The sequence below is a fragment of the Castanea sativa genome, chromosome 3 (assembly GCF_040712315.1).
Source record: "Castanea sativa cultivar Marrone di Chiusa Pesio chromosome 3, ASM4071231v1".
Taxonomy (NCBI): domain Eukaryota; kingdom Viridiplantae; phylum Streptophyta; class Magnoliopsida; order Fagales; family Fagaceae; genus Castanea; species Castanea sativa.
Window position 1 is genome coordinate 17,941,867 of NC_134015.1, and position 9,394 is coordinate 17,951,260.

At 35.0% G+C, this 9,394-nt stretch overlaps 1 long non-coding RNA gene across 1 annotated transcript; it reads left to right on the forward strand.

Moving 5' to 3' along the window:
- Window positions 1-3,536: 3,536 nt before the first annotated feature.
- Window positions 3,537-5,942, forward strand: LOC142627658 (uncharacterized). The gene is made up of 3 exons (XR_012842907.1): window positions 3,537-3,631; window positions 4,902-4,979; window positions 5,655-5,942. It is a non-coding gene; the product is annotated as an uncharacterized LOC142627658 (long non-coding RNA).
- The last annotated feature ends 3,452 nt before the right edge of the window (window positions 5,943-9,394 follow it).

The window sequence follows — 9,394 nt, forward strand, 5'->3', positions numbered from 1 at the left end:
CCAAAAATTTAAAGGTAAATAACCTTAAAGAGATTCCAAATAAAAAATAAAACATATATCCGCTTAAACAAAATCACAAGGAGACTGAAATTCAAATGCCCTCTGCGAAAGTTCTCTCCAAAGGTAATAACCTTCATCAAACTCTAGCAAAGAGGAAGTGTATACAAGCCCATTATTAATTTATTACTAGTTTTTCTCATGTGCAGTTTCACAACTGAAAGCCTGGCTTGGTTCTTCTTCAGTGACCATTGGACAAGAATCAAAATCAGGATTTATACTGGAGTTCTTGCCTGTTAGTTCTTGAACTATTTGTCGGAACTCAGATGCATCACAAGCTGTGACCATCATTGGACTCGATATGTAGGTTATCTTGATGGGTTTTCTCTTAGTTTTGGTTGGTTTTTGGCTCTTAAGGTTAGGGTCGTGTTGAAAATGGTGATTCATATGCTTGTCCATTTGCATTGATCAGAGAGAGAGAGAAAGAGAGAGAGAGAGAGAGAGAGAGTATGGTTCTTAATGTATGACAATATCTCCTTTTATAGGCTTTCTTAGTTAATTCAGATTTTAGGGTTTCCAACTTCCTAGAAGCTGGAACGAAGGAAGAGACAAAATGGAGGGGGAAGAAAAAGGGACTTGACTAGATTTAAGGTTTGCGCAGACCATGCTTCGACACTACTACTTTTAGCGTTTGATTGTACGAACTTTCTAAAATGACTGCCATAACATGGTCCTCCTTGAATCTTAAAAGCTGAATTGCTTGCAAAAAAACAATAAAATAAATAACTATAGAGAGAGCAAAAAAGAAACAATATTACTATTCAAAATATATGGATTATTCTTTCTTATAGATGGATAAAATTTAATAGAAATATTTCGCCCACCATGTTTTCACAACTTACCACTTAAGAATCTACAATTGGAATTTTTTTTTTTCACTAATAAAGACCAGTAATAACTAAACACTTTAAAGTTTATTGTGAAAGTGTGATAAAAGTATTTTATTTAAAATTATTATTTTTTATTATTAGGTCAAGAAACTAATTATTTATTTATTAGTAGGGTACGAAAGAATTTGAATCAGATAATTTATTCGACTTCCAAAAAATTTAATAATTAAGGGAACCTGCATATTTAAACAAACCTTATATAACTTCCTGTGTTAATACCAATTCTTTAAACAGTCCTCTTCAAGATCTCGTGCATATTGATGTCTCTTTCTCATATACCATGTGTTCAAACATGGACCGCATGCACCATTTATATTCTTGTGAAAATAACAAATTAAATTTGTCAATGTTCATAATATCAGTGTTCAAATCATGAATTCGTGCTAACCACCCAAAATTCTAAAACACTCTTCTTTTTACCGTACATTGAACCTAATATTTCCCCCAAGCAGTATACCTTTTCAGCAAAAAATTGTCCACAGATGCACTAGTAGCGCACTGACAAACAATATGCCTTTTCAATACATGTTAGAATATTCTTCCAAACTTAATTGCCACTATAATATTTTAGTGAGATCCAAAAAAAAAAAAAAAAAAAAAAAACAAAACAAAACAAAATGAGAACTAATATGATTTGAGGTTATCATTGGAGAAATTTTTTGAAATGTTATTTTGGTATTGAGGGTACTTCAAAACTAGGCTTCACAACAAAAATAAAGATTATTTTAAAAACAACTATTTGATTTTGTACATTGAAAAATAAATTATTGAGTAACACTTAGTTTGTATATTTTAATTTATTCATATATTGTTAAGATTGAATGTGTTAAGTTCTAAAAGATAAGAACAATTGGCAAACCGTGAACACAAACTTGTCTAGATATAGATCCTAGAGTCTATAGGTATTATTAGGCAATGTTCAAGGTGATACAAGTCAAAATTCAAGAACATACAAGCTGCAAAAAGAAGAATTCGAAATCCGCCTAGTTTGATCGATCGAAATACAGGCTTGACCGATTGAAACGCGTATCAACATAATTTCAAGTTCAACCAAACAACAGTTCAAGTGCATTAAAGATTAGCGTTTCAAATCTACTTCTTCTAGTATATAAATGAAACCCTAAGCACGTTTTTGGGAGGCTTTTTAGAGAGAGAAGAGTATACCTCTTTTTGTATCTAGGGTTTTCTACCCAAAAGTTCTCTCATATCTCCTACCGGTGTTATTCCTTGAAGAATCTCAAGATCTAGTAGATCTGAATTTGCTGCATCAAGATCAATAATAGTTGAAGATCTAAATCTTCAGGGGTGGTCTTGAATCACAAATAGGAGAGTTTGTATTGCTAAACCTTTAAGTGGAGTCTCAAAGTCACAAGTATGGGTGCTTGTGTTGTAAAAGCCTAATAGAGAAGGAGTCTGTAGATTCGGAGTTTGCACGTGGTCGTGTCAATAAGTTCTACATGTGGTAGCAACAGGATATTAGTGGTCTAAGTCTTATTGTAAACTTCGATTCTCTACAGTGGATTTGCTTTTTACCTTGAAGATAGTTCGGTTAAATCCTCTCTAGGTTTTTTACCGGTTTGGTTTTTCTGGGTGATCATTTCTTTGTGTTCTTTATTTTTTCCGCTTTATGTTTATTTGTGTTTAACCTAATCTTGAATAACAATCTTGTTAATCAATTTAGTTCAATATTAGGTTGTGACAAGGGGTCTAAAAAACTAATAGAATGGATATTAATTTTACTTTGTATATAGAAAGTTTAGTCTAGAATTCTAAAAAAAAAAATAATAATAATAAATTGTTGTTTATGCTTTGGTATCCTAAACTAAATTCTTGGCTTTGTCCTAGCACCATAATCATAAATCTAAACTATTACATTACTATATTGATGACCTTCACTACAAAAAAACTGGACTATTGCGGCATTTTTTTTGGTAGCGGGTGCAAAAACCATCGCTATATGTTGCCTATTGCGGCGTTTTTTGTGACCGTTGTTGTACATAGGGTTTATTGCAGTGTTTTTTGGGACTGCCGCTATAGGTATAGTCTTTTGTGGTGTCCTACAGTCGCGGGACATAAAACCGCTGCCATATATATGTTTTTGAGGTAGTAACGTAGATATGGTGGCGCTCTTGAAATCCGCTGCAATAAATACACCATATCGCACATATGCTATAGCGGCGGTAGAGAAAAAATGCCTCAATATGCTGGATGTAGTGGCATTTTGTTTGACTGCTACAATAGGGATTCCTTTTGCGGCGATTTCCCTTATTTATAGCGACAGGTCAGACTGCCGCTATAGATCTTTAAATTTTCAGCCCAAAATTTCCTTATGTTATTTTCGTCTTCCCTCTTAGGTTTTCACTTTTCCCACTTAATACACTTTTCCCACTTATCATTCTCACTCTCACTCTCTCAATCCCAAATCCTCGCCGAGCTCCGCTCCACTTTGCCACCAACATCTCCACCCTCCACTCTGCCCCTGACCTCGACAAAACTACCCTCTGCAAAGCCACCAACATCTCCACCCACCACTCCGTTCCTGAGCTCAACAAAACCACCCTCTCCTTCGCCACCAACATCTCCGCTTTGTTTTTAATTTTATTTTTGTTGATTGATCTGTACTCATCCATCTCCATGGGGATGGAATCCTGCTTCTACATCCATCTCCATCTCCCAATCCAAAGGTACTCTCCCTCTCTCTCGGTTCCATCCCACTCAAGTTCGGGTTTTTTTTTTTTTTTTTTGGTGATTTTATGAATTTAGTTAATTCATTGGGTGTTTAATTGGTATTAATTTATTTTGTTTAAATTACTGCTAGTTTGACCATATGTGTTGTATAAAACTTAAAGAACTTAAGTCCCCTGTGTTATCCTATCTTTAGTTGTATTATTCAATTCTTTTTGATGAAGCAATTTAGGGTTGTGCTTCTTTTGGGCTCTAACATTCATTTATTAACCTCTTTTGATTTTCTGACTGACCTTCTGTGAAGGTTTTGTGCAAAACTAATAGAAATTGGTAAATAGTTATGCAATCAATAACTTGCCCCAGCAGAAGCACCTAAAATTCATTGCAGTAATTCCCTTATCATATTCATGAACTCATGCTTCAATTGGAATCTTTTTGGATTATTATGTTCCACCATTGTTTGGTATATGCCATTACATTAAATATAATGATTCATGGATATGAATAAGTTCCACGTCTCTAGCTAGTACAAAGCCATAGAGATTATAGTAGCAAGCTAGCTGACTAACAAAATAACAATTTGTAGTGATTAAAAAGATTGTGCATGACCTTGAGTTAAATGGTAAAGGGGTCAACTCACATGATGAACTGGTAGACTTGGATTATTGAGAATGGGATTGGGGGAAATGAATTTTGGAGACAAAGTACCTCAGGATCTTGGAAGTTCATGGCAATGGTTCTAATAGGGGATATGTTAGTCAGTGATATGATGATTGTAGGGAATGCAATAGTAAGAGAACTCACTGTTTTCATTGTGGTCCTCTCTGTTGATTACCCTGAACTCCACCAAGAGCTATCAAATTCTTTTTATATTTACTTTTAAAATTTGACTCTCAATAGCTTTTAAATGCATTGATTAAGGCCTTCACATTGTCTTGGACCCTTTAACGTCTTGTTTAATGTAAAGAAACTTTCTGATCATACAAAGCATATTCTGAGTACTAAAGAAAGTTGGAAGGTCCATGGGACCCTATAATAAGCTTTGAAAAGAAGACTCTAGGATATATTCTTTCTTTGAACATAGGTTTTTCCCCTAAGCACTTTCCTTTGGTTAACAAAAAGAAAAACCTGTATAAAAGAAAGTAGATTTTTTTTTTTTTTTTAGTTAGGAGTAATTTTTTTTGGATTGCTTTTGTATTTGATTTTTTGAGGATATTTGATAATTGTTGCAACTAAACGTTATTGCTAAAATCTTTGTGATGTTTCTAGTTATTTTTCAGGCTAGTGCCATGAAGAAGTTCGACGAAACTATTAAGATTGGCTATTAAGAAAGAGCGAACTGATCTGGTATGTGCTGGTTTTGTTTAAATTATTGTGTTTTTGGTTAATTTATTCGGTTAATTTTCTGAGATCTATTTGGTTAATTTATTGTGTTTTTTTTTTTTTTTTTTGTGATTGAATTGTAATGTTGGAGATATGATGGTGAATACTATACGAAAATGTGATAGTTCTAAGTTTTGTTTGAAAGTTTGAATGAGCTTAAAAGTGTCATGTAAGTGACTTGGTTTTGAGCTTTGGTGTATGGTGCTAGATCATTTCTTAGTCAGGTATAGGTAGATTGAGTATCTCAGCTGTGAACTTGACAACATTTTAGTTTATACTCCCTGTTTGGTTTCCAAGAAAACAAGAAAAGAAAGAGAAAATGTGGGTTTATTTGGTTGGTTTTGAAATATTGCATTTTGGGTTGTTTTAGCTAACAGTTTTCTTCAAATCAAAACTCTGTTATGGTTAAGTCTAAGTCTTTTACTTGTGTTTATAATATATTGTTCACTATAATATCAACTAGTTAAGTAACATGTTTAAGTATTTTAATTTGCAATGAATTCACTATACAGGACTCCATTCCCATGTGCATCTTTTCTCAAGTTTTTAGCTTTCTCAGCTTATGTCATTAATCACTATCCTATCATTTGATATATATACAATGTCTTGTCATTGTTTAGTCTCCTTTTCTTTTTACAGGTGAGTGGTGACATATATAGAAGAGCAAATTGCAATAGTATTGTTGGGAAAATACAGGATCTTAATCCCTGTTGGTGAAATAATTAAGGGGCTTTCTCTCTCTCTGGTTGTGGTGAGTTGTTGAATTAGGGTAAGGAGGTGGCTTGCATGGAGTAATAAGGTGGTTTTGTTTGATATTAGGAGTGTTGACTGTTTTGTGTAATACTCGATGATTCTTGTTAAGTTGTTTTTATTTGATTAATTCATTTTAGGCTATTGCTAGTAATGATGTTATAGTTACCAAATGTATTGATAACTTCTCTATGCGTTTAAATTCATTGTTTTGTTAGAAACATAGCTGAAAGTGAATGATTAAAAATGATTTGTTTCTTAAATTTAAGTGAAATGTGTGCTAACTCTTGCTTTATGCTTTCATGAAATGACATTATAGGTATTTCTTGTAAACCACTTTATAGCAATGGATAGGAGGTGGATGAAAGTTACGAATAGAAGGTCGTGAGAATATTTAGATGGAGTCCAATAGTTTAAGAATTTTGCATCTAACCATGCACACTAGGATGAAATGATTTCATGTTTGTGTAAACAATGTGTGCATACAAATTCGTGGCCTATAGATGTCGTACGGGCTCACTTAGTGTCAAAAGGGATTTGTAGGGGTTATAACTCTTGGGTTTTTAATGGGGAATCATCATCTGCATAGAATTCTTCTGAAATTCCTAATAGTCACGTCCAAGAAAACCCGATAGAGTATGCCAATTTTCGTGACATGTTGCATGACATATTCCCCATACAAGATATGGTGTCTGGGCCAATGGAAGAAGTCCCTATTGTGCAACAACCCACAAAAGGTTCTGCAGAAGGTCCTAATGAAGATGCACTTCAGTTTATGAAATTGCTTGAAGATGCTAATCAATCTTGTATGGTTGAATTTATTCAATCATGTGTTGGCTTTATTCCGTGTCAAATTTGCTTGTATTTTAGCAATTAGATACCCAGTATTTAGGAGAGAATTATGTAAGGGTAGTGTGTGAGAGAGTGTGAAGAAACCTCAAATGTGTGCACTCAAGAAGAGCCTCGCGACTGGATCTCGTAACTGGTTCGCGATTGGCAAGTTGCCAAAGGTGGCACACGTGTGGAGTATGCAAGGGAGCTGAAGGTTTGTGACAGCTGGAGCACTACAGGACAAAACTTTTAGTCTGGCCAGATAGTTAGCTCACAACTCGTTTCAGACGCGAGGTCGAGTTACCAAAATGCCTTGTTTGGATAAAACTTGATGTTTCACATTCCTTATACACTCTATTATAAATACTCTTATACCCACAAAATGTAGAGAGCTTCTAGAGAGCATTTTGAGAGAGAAACTCCAGAGAAAAATGAGATTGACTCATCCACAATCTTTATCCTTTGATTCTCCAAATTCCTCTACTCTCACCCTCTCCATTGATATATCCTTGAGAGGTACATTTAGCCAAATCCTCATCTCACCATATCCATATTAGTGAGGAGGTATTTTGGTGCTTTAGAAGTAGTTCAGAAGGGACCAATTCATTTTGGTTGATGCAATCAGCGATTGCAGGATTCGGTAAGCTAGAAAAGACAAGGTTCAGCGTAACCCTGTTGGAGCAAGAAGCTTGGAGTGCTTAGGTGCACTGGGTAGATTAGGCTTGTAGGGTCTTCTACTATTCATGTATCCCAACTTCATTCTCTAGTGGATAATTGACCGTTTGGAGGGCAGCGGAGAGATTTTTCGTCGAGTTCTTCGGTTTCCTCTTCTATAACCCATCGGCATGTTATCTTTGTGTTTGCATCCTTCTTCCCTTTCTCTTTACCTTTTAATTGCTGCTTTATTTGTGATTAGATATGGTTTAGAGCGTGTTACCAATTTGGTTATAGCTTATATTTCATTTTCCACACATATATTGTTTAATTATAAGCTTGTGTTGGTTATTTTGTATTTGGGGGTCTAAACGTTCATAGGTGTTTTACACACTATTTGAACTGTCAAACCTTGTTATGAAGGTTGTAAGCATTTTAGCAAATTGTCAGCCATTGTGCATTTGTACCACATGAAGTGTCTTAATGGTTGGACCAACAAATCATTTACCATGTTGCTGCAATTTTCGCTTGATTTTCTTCGTTCCAATGCTAAGTTGCCAAAAGATTGTTATGAGGCTAAGAAGATTGTTAAGGATTTGGGCTTGAGCTATGAGAAGATTCATGCTTGTCCTAAAGATTGTATTTTTTATTGGAAGGAGAATGCCAATCTTGAAGCTTGTCCAAACTGTAACCGTTTAAGATGGGAAAGTAATGAGTCTAAAGGTCAACAAAGTACTAATGCTTCCTCCAAGAAAAAGAAGAAGAAGAAACTTGCAAAGATCCTTCGAAGGTTCCCCTTAAAGCCAAGATTGCGACGATTATTTATGTCTCCTGAAACAGCCAAGCATATGAAGTGGCATACCAAAGGTCGTGTGAATGACGAGTTACTGAGGCATCCTGCTAATTCTGAAGCTTGGAAATCATTTGACTCTAAGTACATAGAGTTCTCATCCGAGCCTCGTAATGTGAGGCTTGGATTAGCAGCTGATGGATTCAACCCGTATGGAAATATGAGTAGTACTCATAGTACATGGCCTGTCATTTTGATCCCATACAATCCCCCTCCATGGATGTGCATGAAACGATCTTTTTTCATGCTATCATTATTGATTCCCGGTCCAACTTCGCCAAGGAACGATATAGATGTGTACTTACAACCCCTAGTAGAAGAACTGAAGGAGTTATGGGATGTTGGAGTAAAAATGTTTGATATGTCTTCTAAAAAATCATTCCAAATGCATGCTGCATTATTGTGGACCATAAATGATTTTTCTGCATATGGTGATATCTCAGGTTGGAGTACCAAGGGTGCTCTTGCATGTCCCCCTTGTAACTACGAAAGTCAGTCTCATTGGTTGAAATATGGAAGGAAATTTAGTTATATTGGACATAGTCGATTCTTGGATAGTAATCATAAATTCCGTAAGCAAAAATAATCATTTGATGGGCATGTTGATATGAGATTAGCTCTTATTACGGTATCTGAAGGGGAAATCATGTTACAAATGGATGCTGTAGTGGATCATGTGTTTGGGAAGAAAGCAGTTAATTTTCCCAATAAAAGAAAAAGAGGAGAGGAAGCCTTAACTATGTGGAAGAAGAGAAATATATTTTTCACCTTGCCTTATTGGGAGACTATGTGTTACGTCACAATCTTAACGTAATGCATATTGAAAAGAATGTAGTCGATAATATAATCGGCACATTGTTGAACTTGGATGGCAAGACAAAGGATAACTTGAAGTACCATAAATACTTACTCCTTCCTCTCACATAAATGGTGAGTTCCACTAATTAAATTCATAGTGGGACCCATCATTTATATGAGAGGAGGGAGTACGCATTTATAGTACTCTAGAAGTACCTAATAATTTTTCTAAATGAAGTGGTGCAAAAGCAAAATTGATTCCAGCTTACGGCTACAAAATTTATTTGCAATTTATTTGGCTCTTTTGAAATTAATTAATTATTCCTTACTTTTCTCTTTTGGTAGATTGACATTAAATATTCTAGCCAACCTTTGTTGGAATTAATTGGCTCATATTTGTTGGTGTGCCAACTGGTCAAAGAGCCTAACATCAAGGATATTTTGAGGATGTGTACATGATAGAATTAATTATGTTATTGTAATAACCCTAGCTTTT